This window comes from Callithrix jacchus, chromosome 2 (genome assembly GCF_049354715.1).
Source record: "Callithrix jacchus isolate 240 chromosome 2, calJac240_pri, whole genome shotgun sequence".
Lineage (NCBI taxonomy): Eukaryota > Metazoa > Chordata > Mammalia > Primates > Cebidae > Callithrix > Callithrix jacchus.
Window position 1 is genome coordinate 51,281,732 of NC_133503.1, and position 20,101 is coordinate 51,301,832.

General features: G+C 39.2%; 1 long non-coding RNA gene across 4 annotated transcripts in view; it reads left to right on the forward strand.

The window, feature by feature from the left end:
* Positions 1-13,255, forward strand: part of LOC144581136 (uncharacterized) — a 316,017-nt gene extending 302,762 nt beyond the window's left edge. For all 4 annotated transcript variants that reach the window (XR_013531664.1, XR_013531657.1, XR_013531665.1 and 1 more), the window contains 2 exons: positions 11,004-11,129; positions 12,408-13,255. This is a non-coding gene — a long non-coding RNA (uncharacterized LOC144581136). The remainder of the gene's footprint in view (positions 1-11,003; positions 11,130-12,407) is intronic.
* Positions 13,256-20,101: the final 6,846 nt, after the last annotated feature.

The following is a 20,101-nucleotide window of genomic DNA, read 5'->3' on the forward strand; positions in this document are numbered from 1 at the left end:
TTTTACCTTAATTTTTGAATTAGTTACACTTGCTTCCAGCTTTTTAATCCTTTATAAAGAAAAGAACACTACACTGAGAGTCTGAAAAAATGGGTACTAGTTTCAACTTGGACGCAAACTCACTATATGACCCTTGAAGAATCATGAGCTTCTTTGTTCCTCAGCTTTCCAAAATGAAAGGAAGAATGACAGCAGTTGGGTGAGGGAGTATCTGGGAGCCTTTTCCTCTCTCTGTAATATAGACTTCTCTGATTTTACATTCTTGATCCCAACTGGCTTTATCTCATTGTTAGCCTTTTCAAGGTCAAAACAGAAAGTTAAGCCATCAGTAGGGACAATGTCAAATTAATCCCACCACGATTAGCAATGTGGAAGTAGGAGGCATGAAGAGGCCAAGGGATGGTGTGAGGTGATGCAGTGGGCAGCTTTGTAATTGTCTGCTCAGCATCCCCTTGGAAGGCATTACCCCTTGCTCCAGTCAAAATCATTGCAGAAGGATTAGTTAACTGTATTCTACTATGACCTCATCCCTTAGATGACTGATTTATTCAGGGGCAGAAAGGCACGTGACCAAAACAGAGCTAATCAGAGTATCTCCCTTGTCATTGTATTCTTAGAAAATAGAAGCTAGACTTTCTTGGGGTGTCTATAGTGATAAGATACATAAAGCTTTAAAGCTTTTGGTGGTTGTCTTCATTCATTGTGTGCTGCTATAACAGAATACCTAAGTCTTGGTGATTTAAAAGTTTATTGACTCACAGTTCTGGTGGCTGAAAAGTCCAAGGTTGAGGAGTTGGCATCTTGTGAGAGCCTTTTTGCTGTGTCATCCTATGGCAGAAGGTCAAAGAGAGGAGAGAAGAGAGAGTGAGAAGAGGAGAGAGAGAATGAGAGGAGGTGAACTTCTTTTGTAAGGAACCTGTTGCTGTAGTAACAAAATGACTCCCACATTAATGGTATTAATCTATTTATGAGGGCAGTACCCTTGTGACCTAATCCCCTCTCATTAGGCCCCAGCTTCCAAAACTGTTGCACTGGGGATTAAGTCTCCAACACCTTCTTTATGGGGGACACATTCAAACCATAGCAGTGGTCATTTTTGTCTGTAACCACAAATGGTGTGATGCTTTAAGGAAGAACCAAGAGCAAACTAGAGCAGGCACACAGGGAACAGAAGAAAAAAGGAAGAGAACGTGCCTTCTGATGGCACTTAAGTATTTGGTTCCATCATTTTGTAGGCTTAACTGCATTTTATTCTTACCCACAATAAGACACCCTATTGTCCTTGTCCTTGTCAATTATTTTCCCAACACACTTTTCCAATTACTAAGTCTGATTTGAATTGTTTCTTGCAACCAAAGGGATTCTAATACATTACAGGGGCCCCATCCAAGAGCTAGTGAATTAGAATCTCTGGTGCTGGGTTTCAGATATTGGTATTATTAACTTAATAATCACGCAATTTATAAATTTAGAAAGGAGAGTAGACTTTCTTATATAGTGTTACAGCTTGCAAGGTGGCCATTATGACAGGTTGGGAAGTATAGCCTCCTGCAGAAGTCCAAAAGGCAGGCACTTTGAGGGAGGGCTGCTAAAACAACAGGGATTCATGCTGAATGAGTTGGCCATGAATGTATATTCAACATGTTATAGGAAGAGCTATGAATATTCATGAACAGAGGCATGCATGTGTAATCAAATATACATGTTACATATGACACATATTGTCACCTTGCAGTGGAGGCATAACATTTAAATGCATTACAATTAGGCCCTATATGTCAAAAAGTGAAGCAGGGACCTGAGGGCACTCAGGTATACAGCCTCCATAGAATGGCCAGAACTAGTCCATGGTCAGTGCGTGGCCTTCATATCAGGAGAAAGTTACTGAAGTCAGTCTCTTTTACAAGCAAAGGTATAGCTATGGCTTGTGGAACAGGAGGGACAGGTAGTCAGCATCTGGCAATGAGTGATAATTATCTTAATATTGCTTCTTGGGAGGCCAGTGTTTGGTTGCTAGAGTAAGAAAAAAAAACAACCTTGTGGCAGTTACAACATAGTTTATTCTTTAACTGTAGATGTGCATGACGAAACCCTTGTCTGGTATGGGCCTTGTTTATAATTCAGTATTTATTACCATGAAGAGTTCATTTTGTCAGTCTTATGATCTTTATTTTAATGTGAATGTTAAAACACAAAAGGGAATGGATATAATGAGATGTGTCTTACCTCCTGTCTCATCACGGCTAGAAACTCCACTTTTAAGTCTTTTTTCTGGAATCCCCTTAGCCAAGAGGGGTCTGTTCAGTCAGGTGGGGGGCTTAGGGTTTAATTTTTAGTCTACAACACTTAAAATCTCCTTGGCTGGTTTTCAGATGCAGCCATACTCAAGACCCCTGCTTCAAGTACAGCAAAGAGGAAGGAGGTTGCCCAATAGAGTGTATGAGGATGCTCATTTTGAGCCATTTTACCCAGGTGACTTTAAGCCCAATCTCCCAACTGATCCTCAGTCTCCTACCTGTTAAACAGAGAGTTCTTTGTCCTCTCCCTGAAACCTTCTCCACCTTTAATGTTCCCTGTTAAAGTGAAGGGCCCCATGGTACATTTAGACACCTGGTCGGAAACCTCCAGGCAGCATCTTCCTCAATGTCTAATCCAATCAGTCTCCAGATCTTTTGGATCAACTTGAAATATTTTTCTTACAGTCTTTTCCCTCTTTGTCTCTGCTACCATTGCCTTAGTTCGGTTTGCCATCATCTCTCATCTGAACTATTCCCACAGCTTTCTAATTGGTCTCCCTGCTTCCTGAATTATTTTTCTTAAATTCACCCTGCATGCAACTGCCAGAGGGATCTTTCTAAAATGTAAAGCAAAGCATGTCACTCCCGTGCTTAAAACCTTTCAGTGGCTCCTCACTGCCCTCAGGATATAAGGCAAATCTTAGTGTGGCCCCAGATCCCAAAGCCCCATCTGTTTCCACTTCCCCTACCTCTCATTACCTCACCTCACTCAGGGCGCTGCTTTGTGCCCTCCTCCGTCTGCTTATGCTGTTTACTCCTCTTGGAATGACTTTCCGTCTCCATCTTGCTTATTTATATTCATCCTATAAGATATCACCTCCTCCAGAATATGATCCTGAACTCAGGCTCCCAGAGATTTTTGTTCAACAGAGCTTAACTTTGTATATTATTGTCTTTGCGTCTTATTATTAAAAATTATGCTATCATTTTAATAGCCCACATTAATTGAGCGCTTACTTGGTGCACTGTGCTAAATACTTTATATAGATTATTTCACTTCATCCTCAAAATTACCTGTGAAGTTAGTACTATTATCTCTATTATATAGAGGAGCAAATTGAACTTTGATGAAGTAAGTTCAAAGTCATTTGGTTAGTGTAGAGGGGATTTGGAATCAAGACTGTCTGATTATGTTATTCTTGTTTTATTGATCTTTTTACCTCAGTACCCAGAACAGTGCCTAGCATGTAAAAAATAACTCTGGAAATCAACCTAACACAGTATCTACACCATAGTTTGTTTGTAATAATTTATTTTCTCCATCGTATAAAATAGTGTAGATTGTAAGTGGTAATAATAGCAATGCTAATGTTTAATATTCTTTTCTTCAGCATAAAGAAAGGTAAATTGAAGCCTTTATGGAGTGAGTGCTGATCAGGGGGCCTGGTTTCAGACCCGGGACCTGTGACCACAGAGAGGAATGAAACCACGATTTTACCTAAAACTTAATAATTTGTGTTTTGTTTCAGAAGAAGCAATATAATGCCTGTTTCTCCATATGATAAATACAGGTCTTTATTATTTAACTTTCAGATTATGTACAGTAGATGTAACTTATTCCTGAATTGACAGGTAGCCGAGAATGAAAGTAATAGTAAACACATGTTAAATGCCTTATTTAATCTCCCTTTAACCTCCCCCTCGACCCCCACCAGTTAAGTTTTACCATATCAGTTTATGTAGTTTTGCAAACAGAGTCTCACGAAGGTAGACTGACTTGGTTAAAGTCACATAACTAACTTATGGAGGTTTCAAGACACAACTTCAGCTCTGTCCAACTGCAAAGTCTTTGCTTGTTCCACGGTTCCCCAGCAGTCCTGCCCACCTCTGTTCCTGAAATGCTGGCTTGTCTGCAGAGATCTGGACAGCTTCTAATGGGCATTGATGTTCTTAGATTTCTCCAGATGCTGGGGTAATGGCTCCCTTGAGGGAAAGAGCTTACTCTTCATCAGTTCCCATGACCCTCAGTTCGGTATTTAGTAGGCGGCCGCTGGGTAGCAAGGTGAACGTGCTGTAGCAGAACCTTGAGCAGCAAGGGAGCTGCTGTTTTTTGGAACATCAATCCATTAGGGGTCTTATCCTTGTACATTAAACAAGAAGGAACTAAGAAAGCTTGCATAAATTCATAGAGACAAAAGATTAGTGGTTGCCTGGGGTGGGGTGGGGATGCTGGGAGGTAACTGATAAATGGATACTATGGGTCTCTTTTTGAGGTGTTGAAGATTTTAGAAAAATTTAGAACTAGGTAGTAGTGACGGTTGTACAACATTGCATTGTAAATATACTAATGTCGTAGAATTGTACACTTTAAAATAGTTAAAGTGGTAAATTTTGTGTTATGTATATTTTACCACAGTGGAAAAAAGTGTGTATAAACATGGACATGCAAACATGATCACTCTCCCACTGTTCTTTGTCTAAAATGATTTCTTATAGCCACTTCAGTGGTAAGTTCAACAATCATTAGCCAGCCATAAATGTAGCTATAGCCTGAGTACTGATGAGGCTTGATTTTACTTTTTTACTCCTGCCCAGATACTTTTCCCATTAATCCAGGAAGACAGCATGGCATGATTAAAAAAAAAAAAAATAGAAGCTTTGGAGTTATGTGGACCTGCATCTGAATCCCAACTTGTTATTTACTTACTGTTTATATGAGGACATTTACTTAATGTGTCTTTGAGCTTTGGTTTTTCTTACCTATAAACTGGGACTTATAATACCTCATAGGGAGTTGGTGAGCATTAGAATCACTACCTATAAAGAGTCTGGTATATAGAAGGTAACCGTTAAGTGGTGACTATCCTTTCCTCTTCTCCCCATCCAATGGCTCCTCCTGTGCTCCTCCTCCTCTTTATCCTCATCATAATCATTATTATTACACAAAGAAGAAATGCTGCAGCTAGAAGAAGAGAGCAGAATGTTTTGTAAATCATAAAGCTGATAGTATTAGCAGCAATAGCAATTGTTCCAATGGACAATACTATGAGGTCTCCAAATCCTCTTTTTACTGTGAGCAGATAATACTGTGAGGTCTCCAAATCCTTTTTTACTCAGATCTCATTTATCCTTGACTGTTATTCTACTGATAGTATAGGTTTATTATCCCCATTTGACAGATGGGGAACTTGAGGCTCAGGGATATCACACAAGAAATGGTAGAGCCAGAACTGAAACAAGAGTAAGTACTTCTTCAGTTATCACATGCTGTAGCCAAAGCTCTAGTGAGAGCTTCGTTAACTTCATAACCTCTTTCATTTATTAGAAATGTGGCTGGGTGCAGTGGCTTGAATCTGTAATCCCAGAATTTTGGGAGGCTGAGGTGGGCAGATCAGTTGAGGTCAGGAGTTCGAGGCCAGACTGCCTAACATGGCGAAACCCCATCTCTACTGATACAGAAAAAAAAAAATTAGCTGGGTGTGGTGGTACATACCTGTAATCTCAGCTACTCGGGAGGCATGAGAATTAGCTGGGTGCTCTCCTCCCCTCTCCCTCCCTTTTCCCTCCTCTTTTCTCCCCTCCTTTCCACTCCCTTCCCTTCCCTTCCTCTCCTCTTTTCTTCCCTCCCCTTCTCCTCCCCCTCCCACTTCCCCTTCTAGTCCTCTTCCCCTTGCTATTCCCTTCCCTTCCTTCTTTTTCTTCCTTCCTTTCCACAATAAACAGATATTCTTTTAGATACCGGGAATAAATATAGCAATAAATAAACGAGCCTTTCCCCCCTGTCTTTGTGGAGCTCATATTCTAGTAGAGGAGAATGGTTAAAAAAATATATACATGAAATAATTACAGGTGTTATTAAATGTTAGAAAGGAGTGAAAATGGGGCCAAAATGAGGAATAATGGAGAGAGACCTAACTTAAGGCCCTCAGTGAGAGAGAAGAGCCCTTTAACCTGAGTTCTGAAGACTGGGAAAGAGCCAGCTAAGTGAAAGGAGTCAGGGTAGGGAGATGGCAGCATTTCAGCATTTCAGGCAGGAAACATCATGAGCAGAAGAGCTGGTGCTGGAGAGAATTCAGAAGGTTTTAAGAATGGAAGAAAAATAGTGTTTCTGAGGCTTAGTGAGTGGGGAGTGTTCTTGGCTGAGGTGCAAGAGAGACAGAGCCCAAACATTTAGCACCTATAGGCCCCAGGAAGGAGTTCGAATTTTAAGTGCAGTATGAACCTTTGAAATGTTTTCTAAGCAAGGGAGCTCCATGATCTGATTTGTGATTTAAGTATACAAACAGAGCTCCTGTGTGGAGAATGTGCACAGAGATGAAAGCCAGGAGCCCAGTTAAGAGGCCCAATGATTCAAGCAAGAGTTGAATGGTTTTGAATAGAAATGACGACAATAAAGATGGTAAGATGTGGACAGGGATGGTATATTTTGAGGTAGACTCTAGAGTACTTGCTGATGGGTTGACTGTAGGGATGAATGGGTGTGGAGAAATCAATAATGACCATCGTAAGTTTGGGCAAGGCCCTTGGGAGTTTGGGAAGAGTGGGTTTGGGGTATGGGAATAATTAGTTCCATTTTGGACATGTCAGGTCCTAAAGAAAAAGCAAAGTGACAATATGGAACAGTGAAATCAATAGTGGGACATGGATTTGAAGACCCTGTATAAAGTTCTAGAGCCACCATGCATTTAGTGAGTGGTCATAGTGCTTTTCTCTCTCTGGGTACCAGTTTCCTCATTTATAAGACGAATGGGTTGGAGTTGATAATATCTTGCACTTGTCCTGCCTTTGACATTTCGTGATTCTAATAACAAGCTCACTTGTCATTCATGCATGTATCTAAAGCTGTGCACATCTGTTTATAATTAAAGTCTCTTCCATGTCTTTTATGTCAGTGACTTTTTACTACATAAGTGCAGCTTTCTTAAATATGTGCTTAGGGATCTTTACAGGTCTTCAGATGAGGGCCTTTCGTTGACTCCTCCAGAATTGGGTAACCCCCTACCAGAGTACAAACCAGAACTTTGGTTCTAGTGCTCCCACCCATTTGTCATTTCTGTTTCTGGGCAGCATCTCTACTGCTTGTTTAGATCTTAACTCCATGGTTCCCAAACTTAGTTATACATTGAAATCACCTGAGGATCTTTGAAAAGTACCCATGCCTGGCTTTCTTCCCCAGCCATTCTGATTTAATTGGGATGTAGTCTGAGTATTGAGAGAGCTAAGAGCTCCCCAGGTGATTGTTCGAGGAGACTTTGAGAACCACTGCGTTAGCGGCTAATTAAGGTGCTAGCTGATAATTAAGGTGTGCGCTGATAAATGTCAAGCTAACAGAAATAACTTGAGCAATCACTCTCCTCTCAGGATTTTAGAAGTTCCTCAAAACCCTAAAGGCTTAAAGGACCGGAATAGTGGAGTGGTAGGGTGTATTAGTCTGTTCTCATGCTGCTGTGAAGAAATAACCAAGACTAGGTAATTTATAAAGCAAAGAGGTTTAATTAACTCAGTTCCACATAGATGGGGAGGCCTCAGGAAACTTACAATCATGGCAGAAGGGGAAGTGAACATATCCTTCTTCACATGGTGGCAGGAGAGAGAAATGTAGAGCAAAGGGGGGAAAAGCCTCTTAAAAAAATCATCAGATCTTATGAGAACTCACTATCATGAGAACAGCATGCAGGAACCAGTACCCATGATCTAGTCACCTTCCACGATGTCCCTTCCCTAGCACATGGGGATTACAATTCAACGTGAGATTTTGGATGGGGTCACAGCTGAGGGCAAGAAAGCTGTTATTGTAAGAAGAGGAACAGTTATGGGTCTTGTCTCGTGAGAGAATGCAGCAAGTCTACTTTTCTGCTCTTTCCTCTCCCATCTCCCTTTAATAGATTTTAGATTTTGATATTATATATTTTGAATCAGAATCTTGTTACATTAGTTAACAAATACTAAAAACATATTCATTTATTTATTTATTTTTGGTTTTTTTTGATTTTTGAGACAGAGTATTGCTCTGTTGCCCATGTGGGAGTGCAGTGGTAAGATTCTGGCTCACTGCAATCTCTGCCTCCCAGGCTCCAGTGATTCCTGTTTCTCAGCCTCCCAAGTAGGTAAGAGTACACGTATGCACCACCACACTTGGCTAATTTTTTGTATTTTTAGTAGAGATGGCATTTTGTCATGTTGGCCAGGCTGGTCTTGAGTTCCTGGCCTCAACTTAATCCACCTACCTCAGCCTCTCAATGTGTGGGGGTTACAGGTATACCCAGCCTTAAAAACATATTCTTTCACTCCCACTTCTGTGACCATAGCAGAGATTAGCAATCAGTTATAGAAGTTGATACTCCTGGGCCTGGGTTCTGGTAGCCACTGTACCAGTGGGTCAGACTGTAAACCAAGGAATATACATGTACCCACACAGATACATGGGTGTGTGTGTATGTGTTTGCTTTAATATTATAAGGCCTTATATTCCTGATGGTGACTTTGAAAAACATCGCTTGTGCTCTCAGGTCTTAAGTTTTTGTTTTTTTGTTTTTAACTGAAAGAGGAAATTTGGATTCTTTAGTCTATTGGTTGGAAAAGCAAAAGAGGCCTGTCACTGCATGGTGTTTTCTGGGGCTCAAGTTAACAAGAGACAAATCACAGATTCAATCAAAAGCCACATGTGAAAGGCTCAATACCATATTTGAGAAAAGGAACCCTTGAGGTTATTCATCTTCACCTCATAGGAATGAAGCAGAAATGGAAACTACCTTTCAGGATAAGAAATAGATAACTTCCAGCTTTTTGAGATGGGTTTTCGATTTATTTTTTTCTTATTCAATCTAGTTCCTTTATGGAACATAAATTAACCTTAAAGAGTAGAAACATTGGAGAGGATTGAAAGATTATTGCATTTTCTCTCTCTCTCCAATTTTAAAGTTTAAAAATTGTAGTTGTCTTCTTTTTATCAAAGGCTATGAACTTCCAAAGCCTTGGTGAAAGCAACCAAAGAGGGGTGAACAGTATTTCATAAAGATGAGAACTTCAGTCTCCCCATTCTCTCTGAATTTCCTTCTCTGCCTCCAGGCTCTCCTCTCTGGAAGGAGTATTGCTACCTGAGAAAAAACCCAGGCAAAAATTTGCATGCCAGTCCTCAGTATTCCAGGTCTTTCCTTCTCAGAGGCTGAAAAACATTTCTGCTACCCTATCCTATCAGCACAAGATACACTGCATAGGGGCAGACTTTGGAGCCAAATGTGGGTTCACGTTCCACTTTACTTCGTGCTTGTTGTATAGCCTTGGACAGCTCAGGCTCACTGAGCCCTGGTTTCTGCTTGTAAGGAAGAAGTTAATAAAGCCTGTTTCTCAAAAGTTTGAAAGTTAAGCGCCAAACAGAGGGCCTGGCCTGGGGTAGATGCTCTCCTTAGAAAAACTACCCAAGAAAACCTGCTCATAGCATGACAGTAGTGACCTATTTTAAGCTTAACATGACAGATCCTTTTCCTTTTCTGGTAACTGGAGGACAAAACCGTCAGTGGTCATGCCTTCTTGGTGAAAGGTAAATTTCCTTGGCTGTCATCAGGCTACAAAGGGACTCCCTTTTGTCAACCTCTAGAGATCTGCCCTTCTCTCTATGTGTCTCTGGAGGTAGGATCCTCCACTCCCCTACTACAGGAGAGGACACGTGGCCCAAGCCAGACCAGCCATGTTCCCCTTATATGTTCTCCTCTAAAGCTTAATGCATAGTGGGAACACTCTTGCTGGAGTCAGGTTGAAAAGCAAAAAGCTAGAACAGGTTTATCATAAGGCTGTTTGAGAAAAGACAGTTCATGAATTCCTTCCATGGAGAACTCCAGACTCTCCTTTCCTGACTTCACAAGTCTATGGCACTGATAACACTTTCACTCATCCTTCAATTCCAAATACTACCGCATGTCATCCCATTGAGCTCTTCTTTTTCATGAGAGAGTTAAGAGTAGTGTCTGTTACTGGCAAAGAACCTAACTGATATATGATGAAAATTTCCCGACAGGGATGAGGGGATTCCCTTTAATATAATATGACTACATTTACTAATTAATTCCCCAAAAGCAAAGGTTATATACTTTTGATTTTATACAAGTATTGAATCCACTAGTGTAGGCACAGGATATTTGAGCCAAGAGGGGTCCCAGAGGACATCCAATCTAAAGTCTTCATTAATAACTAAGAAACCTGAGAGTGATTGTGACTTGGTCTTTGTTCCACAGTCATTTGGTGGTAGACCTAGGTTTAGAATTTAGGTCCCCTGACACTGAGCCTCATACTGTTTTACCTCTTGTCATCTTTAACTGTTTATGGACTTAATGCTTTGAGGTCAGCACTCATAGGACCACAGTAATAGCTTGTATCCTCATGAAAGCTAACAAGACTTCTTTCTCCTGTATATAATCCACAAGTATGTATTGTGTGCATGTTTCTGGTCTATTTCAGGCTGCTGGTCGAAAAAGGGGATGAGAGCCAATGTGAGAGAGTGACATTGAATTTATACAGCCCAGACGAGGACACAAGCTACAGTTCCGAAGCTCCTCTGAGGCACGGTCTTTGCATAAGAGAGCCACGTAGTTTGAATTTTTTCTTTACCAGGGATATTCTGACGCTAATTAATAATTTATCTTCACTATCCAGAAAGCCTTTCTACTTTCAAAAGTAGAAGACTTCTACTTTTGATATAGCAAAAAGTGGGAGATAAATCCACTCAACACTAAAAGAAATAGAGAAAACAATTTGCTTTTCCCCTTGCAGATTTCAAAGAATATTGAAACAAAACAAAAACAATGGACAAAAAAAGCGCAAGAGCAAACACTGGACCGTTTGTTGTAAGCAGCACGAAAGAGGAAGAATAGCCTGAGTGGACCTTGTTTTAATAAGGTGAGATGGGGCTTTTAGTGTCTCATTCAGACAACGGAAAACAACAAAAACACTTGCTAAGAACTGTGGAGCACTTCCTGTGAGCCAGACACTGGCTTTCGTGTTATGTTTACTCCGCAGCGACTTTGGAAGTATTCCTATTTTATAAATGGGGAAACTGAGGATCAGAAAGGTGAGTTCATTTCTCCAAGGTTACACAGCTAGTAAGTAGTGGAGCCACGCTTGAAACCAGGGTGATTTAAACTCCAGACCCTTATCCAGTATGCTTTACCACATCCTAACCACAAAAGGAATGTGTCCATAACATGTTTTTGAAATCTGCAACAAGCCAGACAATTCCTTCTTTCTGCATAAATAAATTAGGATAGAGACCTGACTTTGAAGTTTAATCATTCCTTTTTCTTTCTCTCCTGAACCAACCTTTACCAAGTGCTTGCAAAAGGCCGCTTAATCCATAGCCCAAGAAAAATGTATCTTTGTGATTAATATTTGTTAAAATGAGGAGTGACATGGTAATAAAATGGAAAGGTTTGGGGGGCCTTTGGGAAAATCCATCTGACTGCAGGCTGTGGTTTCAGTAATGAGGCTGCTATTTTCTGGTCATGAAGGTAATGTTTTTTGATGCAGGTGGAATTATTAACATGGTGAATGCTTCTGACTGGAGTATGGAGGGGTCAAAAGAAACTGCCTGTGGGAAAATGGCTCAGGGTGGGAAGCCACATGCCTTTCCTTCTTCATTTTCAGAAGCTATGAAAACTTCACATGGTTTGCTCTCTCTCCTTTTTCCTGCTCTCATGGTAACTCCTTCAATGGCATGTGTGTATTTGTGCCTGGAAAGGGAGTAGGACAGGAAGAATACCAGAAGAGAGGCAAGACGAAATTGAGAAATACGTATACTTAAACCATTTTCCCACTGTTCAGAAGTTTAGGTCAGATTACTCTTCCTATTACTCACCTGTAGCACTGGCTTGCCTGGCAAGTGGCTTGATTGTGGCTAGGGAATACTGCGCCTCAATGGAAAGGGGTTGGGGCTTATATGATTACGTAAGTCCAGAGGACCCAAGAGTGTACAAACCCTGCTTTCACTCAGTTATTTCTCTTTTGATAAGCTTCCTGAAAAAAAATTATGTAAAAACAATACTATAATTAGCTGTTTTTGAGCTTGAACTCCAAAGTGAGAATGAATGGGCCAGGTGTTTGTGCCATCTTGTTGAGGCCAGAGGAAGCCTGGAGGAAAGTGAAGGAAGTCCAAATGACCCACTTTCCCTCCAAACTTAGGTGCTTGCCCATTCAGCACTATGAAAACTTCCACCTCCTGATGAAGAAAGAAGCAGACATCAGTGGAAAGATGGCATCCTGCTCCCACTATCTCCTCAAGCTCGCTGGATAAAGCTCAGGCCTGACTACTCTACCAGAAAAAAAGAAGACATCCAAAGATATGGACATGGTTGGACAGAGATCCTCCAGAAAGTGGTGTCAAGTTTGTGTGTCCCTTTGAGAGCACCACCTCCAGAAAGAGCAGGTCAATCAGTTTTCTGGACTCTGATCTACCAAATAATCATGACTTTCTTTGTGTGTATGTGTGTGACAGGGTGAGTGAGTGGGGTGGAGTTAATGCCTTCCATCCTTGACGGGGAGACAGGAGTTGCAGAGGCACCCAGAGTCCAAAAGGAAAGCTACTGACACTCCCCATCGTCTCCTCCCCACTCAGTGCATCTTCATCATCTTCTGCCCAGTACGTCTTTCTGGCTGCATGTGGTGTTTTCTCTCTCACTCTATTTTCAATTTGCTGTCAAGAGTGATTTTCCTGAAGCACAACTTTCATTACCTCACTAAATGCTCAAAAATATCCCATGACTCCCACTGTCTAGAGCAGTGGTGGGCAGTCTGGCCCTTCTGTTTTATAAATAAAGCTTTATTGAAACACGACCACACTCATTCATGCACATATTAGTGATGGCACTTCCATGCTACAAAGTCAGAGTTGAGTAGTTGTGACAGAGAACACATGACTTCCAAAGCCTAAAATATTTACCATCTAGTTCTTAATTTTTAAAAATTTGCCAAATCCTGGCTTAGAGAAATATCTCCAAACATCTGTTCCTGGTGCTTGAGGTACTTGTCTGTCTGGGCCCTATAAATCCTTTTTGTCTTGTCTGCTCCTATGTCCCCTTCAAGTGCCTCATGTCCCAACTAAAAGAGAATCCCAACTTCATACTTTAATGGTTTTTGTACTTTTTTTGAATTCTAACACCCAGATAGAAAAATACCCATATTTTAAGTGTATAGCTTGATGAATTTTCACAACGTATATATCCTACTAACACCCAAATCAAGAAACAATGTTAATTAACAATACCCTAGAAGCCCTCCTCCTTCTCATTTCTATCCTGATTTCTAACACTGTAGATTAGTTTTAGCTGTTTTTGAGTTTGATATAAATACAAAAGTATTTCTCTTGTTTGGCTTCTTTTGTTCAACAAGAAGTTTATGGAATTAATCCACATCATCACATGTAGTTGTTGTGTGTTCATTCCCAGTGCTGTTTTCCATGTTGTGTTTCATTACATCATAGTTTATTAATTCCATGGCTGATAGGCATTTGGATAGTTTTTAATTTGGGGCTATTAGAAATAATGCTACCATAAACACCTTTTTACATGTTTTTTGATTAGCATATGTATGCATTTCTTGTTCTGTCACCATGTGCCAGACTGGAGTGCAGTGGTGCCATCTTGGCTCACTGCAACCTCTGCCTCCTGGGTTCAAGCAATTCTTCTGCCTCAAACTCCTGAGTAGCTAGGACTACAGGTGCACACCACCACACACGGCTGATTTTTGTATTTTTTTAGTAGAGACGGGGTTTCACCATGTTGGCCAGGATAGTCTCAATCTCTTGACCTTGTGATCCACCTGCCTCTGCCTCCCAAAGTGCTGGTATTACAGGTGTGAGCCACTGTACTCAGTCGAGAATCTGTGGTATTTGATTTTCTCTTTCTATGTCAATTCACTTAGGATAATGGCCTTCAGCTGCATTCATGTTGCTTCAGGGGACATGATTTCCTTCTTTTTAATGGCTATGTCATATTCCATAGTGTGTGTGTACTATCTTTTCTTTATCCAGTCCACCATTGATGAGCACCTAGATTGATTCCATGATTTTGCTGTTGTGAATAATACTGTGATAAACATGCAAGGACAGGTATATTTTTTATAGAACAATTTATTTTTCTTTGAGTAGATAGCCAGTAGTGGCATTCCTGGGTTAAATAATAATTTTATTTGTAGCTCTTTCAGAAATCTCTGTACTGTTTATCTTAGGGATTAAACTAATTTACATTCTCACCAAAAGTATATAAGCATTCCCTTTTCTCTGCATCCTTGCCAATATGTTGTTTTTTTTTTAACTGTTTCATCATAGCCACTTTGGTGTGAGATGGTATCTCATTGTGGTTTTAATTTGCATATCACTGATGATTAGTAACCATGAGCATTTTTAATATGTTTCTTGGCCCCTTGTATGTCTTCTTTTGGTAAGTGTCTATTTCATGTCTTTTTCCCACATTTTAATGGGCTATCTGTTTTTTTCTTATTGATTTATGTACCTTATAGATCCTGGATATTAGTCCTCCATCAGATGCATAGTTTGCAAATATTTCCCCCCATTATATAGGTTTTCTGTTCATTCTGTTGATTGTTTCTTTTGTTATGCAGAAGCTCTTTAGTTTAATTAAATTGCGTTTGTTGATTTTTGTTTGGTTGCATTTGCTTTTGCGGTCTTGGTCATAAATTCTTGGCTGAAACCAATGTTCAGAAAAGTTTTTCTAGGTTTTCTTATAGGATTTTAAGAGTTTAAGGTCTTCCATTTACGTCTTTAATCTATCTTAAATAAATATTTACATACTGTGATTAGGCAGGGGTCCAGTTTCACTCTTCTGCATATGGATAGCCAGTTTTCCCAGCACAGTTTATTGAATAGGCTGTCCTTTCTTTGTTGTTTATTTTTGTCAACTTTGTCAGAGATCAGTTGGTTGTAGATGTGTAGCTTTATTTCTGCGTTCTTTACTCTGTTTCCTTGATCAATGTGTCTATTTTTGTATGGTACCATGCTTTTCTGGTTACCATAGTCTTGTAGTATAGTTTGAAGTCAGGTAATCTGATGCCCCTGGATTTTTTTTTTTTTTTTTTTTTTGGTTTAGGATGGCTGTGGCTATTATTTGGGCTCTTTTTTTTGGTTCCATGTAAATTTTAGGGTTTTTTTTTTTTTCTAATTCTGTAAAAAAATGAGTTCGTAATTTGATAGAAATTGCATTCAATCTGTAGATACTTTGAGCAGTATGGTCATTTTAACAATATCTGTTCTTATAATCCATGAGGATGGAATGCTTTTTCATTTGTTGGTGTCATCTATTATTTTTTTCATTAGTGTGTTGTAGTTATCATTCAGATATCTTTCACCTCCTTGGTTAAATGTATTCTTAGGTATTTTATTTTTTTGTGGCCATGATAAATGGGATTGTATTCTTGATTTGGTTATTAGCTTGAATGTTATTGGTGTATAGAAATGCAACTGATTTTTATACATGGATTTTGTATCTTGATATTTTATTGAAGTCACTTATCAAACCTAGGAGTCCTTTTTTTCTCTAACAATTCACATTTATTTTTAATCTGGAAAATATAGAAAATTATCAAAGAAAATAAGAACCCCAATCCCACTGCTATTCATACAAACACACACACACATAAACATATATAGTCAGTTTTTTCTTATGCATTTATCTCTTAGATATTTCAGATTATACTATAAATGCATGCTATATGCATGCCTGTCTTTTAGATATTTCAGATCATACTACATATGTATGGTATATATTTCTATACATAAAATACAAACATGTACAATTTTGCTTGGACTTTTATCTGATGGTATTAAAAATTCTTTGGAAGAATAATTTTAATGGCTGGATCATTGCATCCTAAAGGTCTACCATATGCATTTATCCATACTCTTATCATTGGACATCTAGATTGCTTTAATTTTATTTTGTTTTAAATAATACTGCAATGACTATCTTTACACATACATTTTTGTTTCATGTTTATTGTTATTTCTTTTAAAAATATATATATTTCATTGTGTTTTAGGTTTTGGGGTACATGTGAAGAACATGCAGGATTGTTGCATAGGTACGTACATGGCAATGTGGTTTGCTGCCTTTCTCCCCATCACCTATATCTGGCATTTCTCCCCATGTTATCCGTCCCCAACTCCCCACCCACCACTGACCCTCCCCTAGTTTCCTATCCACAGACCTCAGTGTGTGATGCTCCTCTCCCTGTGTCCATGTGTTCATTTTTTATTTTTATTGTTTTTAATTGTACTTTAGGTTCTGGGATATATGTGCAGATCACGCAGGATTGTTGCATAGGTACATACATGGGAATGTGGTTTGCTGCCTTCATCCCCTCATCACCTATATATATTGTGATTTCACCACATGTTTTTCCTCCCCAACCTCCTTACCCACCACTGTCTCTCCCCTAGTGCCCCCCAACAGACCCCAGTGAGTGATGCTCCCCTCCCTGTGTCCATGTGTTCTCATTGTTCAAAACCTGCCTATGAGTGACAACATGTGGTGTTTGATTTTCTGTTCCTGTGTCAGTTTACTGAGAATGATGGTTTCCAGATTCATCCATGTCCCTACAAAGGACACGAACTCATCGTTTTTTATGAATGCATAGTATTCCATGGTGTATATGTGCCACATTTTCTTTGTCCAGTCTATCATTGATGGGCATTTGGGTTGGTTCCAGGTCTTTGCTATTGTAAAGAGTGCTGCAATAAACATACATCGGCATGTGTGTTTATAATAGAATGTTTTATAATCCTTTGGGTATATATCCAGTAATGGGATTGTTGGGTCAAATGGAATTTCTATTCCTAGGTCCTTGAGGAATTGCCACACTGTCTTCCAGATTAGTTGAACTAATTTACACTCCCACCAACAGTGTAAAAGTGTTCCTATTTCTCCAAATCCTCTCCAGCATCTGTTGTTTTCAGATTTTTTTAATGATCACCATTCTTACTGGCATGAGATGATATCTTAATTGATTTTGATTTGTATTTCTCTAATGACCAATGATGATGAACAGTTTTTCATATGTTTGTTAGCCTCATATATGTCTTCTTTTGAAAGTGTCTGTTCATATCGTTTGCCCACTTTTGAACGGGTTTGTTTGTTTGTTTCCTTGTAAATCTGTTTGAGTTCTTTGTAGATTCTGGATATTAGTCCTTTGTCATATGGGTAGATTGCAAAATTTTTTTCCCATTCTGTTGGTTGCCAGTTCACTGTAATGATAGTTTCTTTTGCTATACAGGAGCTCTGGATTTTAATTAGATCCCATTTGTCTATTTTGGCTTTTGTTGCCAATACTTTTGGTGTTTTAGTCATGAAGTCTTTGCCTATGCCTATGTCTTGAATGTTATTGCCTAGGTTTTCTTCTAGGGCTTTTATGGTGTTAGGTCTTATGTTTAAGTCTTTAATCCATGTGGAGTTAATTTTAGTGTAAGGTGTCAGGAAGGGGTCCAGTTTCTGCTTTCTGCACATGGCTAGCCAGTTTTCCCAACACCATTTATTAAACAGGGACTCCTTTCTCCATCGCTTGTTTTTGTCAGGTTTGTCAAAGATCAGATGGTTGTAGATGTGTGGCATTGCCTCCGAGGCCTCTGTTTTGTTCCATTAGTCTAAATCTCTGTTTTGGTACCAGTACCATGCTGTTTTGATTACTGTAGCCTTATAGTACAGTTTGAAGTCAGGTAGTGTGATGCCTCCAGCTTTGTTCTTTTTGCTTAGGATTGTCTTGGCTATGCAGGCTCTCTTTTGGTTCCATATGGAGTTTAAGGTGTTTTTTTCCAATTCTGTAAAGAGAGTCATAGGTAGCTTGATGGGGATAGTGTTGAATCTATAAATCACTTTGGGCAGTATGGCCATTTTTATAATATTGATTCTTCCTAACCATGAGCATGGAATGTTTTTACATCTGTTTGTATCCTCTCTTATTTCATTCATAGTTCTCCTTGAAGAGGTCCTTTATGTCCTCTGTTAGTTGTATTCCTAGCAATCTCTTTGTAGCAATTGTGAATGGGAGTTCACTCTTGATTTGGTTCTCTTTTAGTCTGTTATTGGTGTATAGAAATGCTTGTGATTTCTGTACATTGATTTTGTATCCTGAGACTTTGCTGAAGTTGCTTATCATTTCAGGAGATTTTGGGCTGAGACAACGGGGTCTTCTAAATGTACAATCATGTCCTCTGCAAATAAAGACAATTTGACTCCCTCATTTCCTAATGCAATGCCCTTTATTTCTTTTTCTTGCCTGATTGCTCTGGCTAGAACTTCCAATACTATATTGAATAGGAGTGGTAAGGGAGGGCATCTTTGTCTAGTGCCAGATTTCAAAGGGAATGCTTCCGGTTTTTGCCCATTCAGTATAATATTGGCTGTGGCTTTGCCATAAATAGCTTTTATTATTTTGAGATATGTTCCAATGATACCTAGTTTATTGAGAGTTTTTAGCATAAAGGGCTATTGAATTTTGTTGAAGGCCTTCTCTGAATCTATTGAGATAATAGTGGTTTTTGTCTTCGGTTCTGTTTATGCAGTGGATTATATTTATAGACTTGCGTATGTTGAACCAGCCTTGTATCCCCGGGATGAAGCCTACTTGATTGTGGTGGATAAGCTTTTGATGCCCTGTTTGATCGGTTTGCCAGTATTTTATTGAAGATTTTTGCATCTATGTTCATCATGGATATTTGCTTAAAGTTTTCTTCTTTTGTTGAGTCTCTTCTGGGTTTTGGTATCAGGATGATGTTGGTCTCTTATAATGATTTGGGAAGGATTTCCTCTTTTTGTATTGTTTAGAATAGTTTCAGAAGGAATGGTACCAGCTCCTTTTTTGTACATCTGGTAGAATTTGGCTGTGAACCCATCTGGACCTGGGCTTTATTTAGTTGGTAGGCTATTAATTGCTGCCTCAATTTCAGCCCTTGTTATTGGTCTATTCAGGGTTCCAACTTCTTCCTGATTTAGGCTTGGGAGGGTGCAAGTGTCCAGGAATTTATCCATTTCTTCCAGGTTTACTGGTTTATGTGCATAGAGTTGTTTGTAGTAATCTCTTATGGTAGTTTGTATTTCTGGGCAAGTGGTGATATCCCCTTTATCATTTTTATTGCATCTATTTGATTCTTATCTCTTTTCCCTTTTATTAGTCTGGCTAGCGGTCTATCTTTTCAAATAACAGCTCCTGGATATATTGATTTTTTGAAGGTTTTTTTGTGTCTCTATCTCCTTTAGTTCTGCTCTGATCTTTGTTCTTTCTTGTCTTCTGCTAGCTTTTGAGTTTTTTTTTAATCTTTTACCTCTAGCTCTTTCAATTTTGATGATAGCATGTCAATTTTAGATCTTTCCTTGCTTCTCGTGTGGGCATTTATTGCTATAAATTTTCCTCTAGACACTATTTTAAGTGTGTCCCAGAGATTCTGATATATTGTGTATTCATTCATGTTGGTTTTGAAGAACATCTTTATTTCTGCCTTCACTTCATTTTTTATCCAATCAACATTCGAGAGCCAGTTCTTTAGTTTCCTTGAAGTTGTGCAGTTCTGAGTTAGTTTCTTAATCCTGACTTCTAATTTGATTGCACTGTGGTCTGAGAGACTCTTTCTTATGATTTCTGTTCATTTGCACTTGCTGAGGAATGATTTACTTAGGTGGTCAATTTTAGAGTAGGTGTGATGTGCTAAGAAGAATGTATATTCTGTGGATTTGGGGTGGAGAGTTCTGTATATGTCTATTAGATTTGCTTGGTCCAGGTCTGAGTTCAAGTCCTGGATATGCTTTTTAATTTTCTGTCTCATTGATCTAATATTGACAGTGGAGTGTCAAGGTCTCTGTTTATTATTGTGT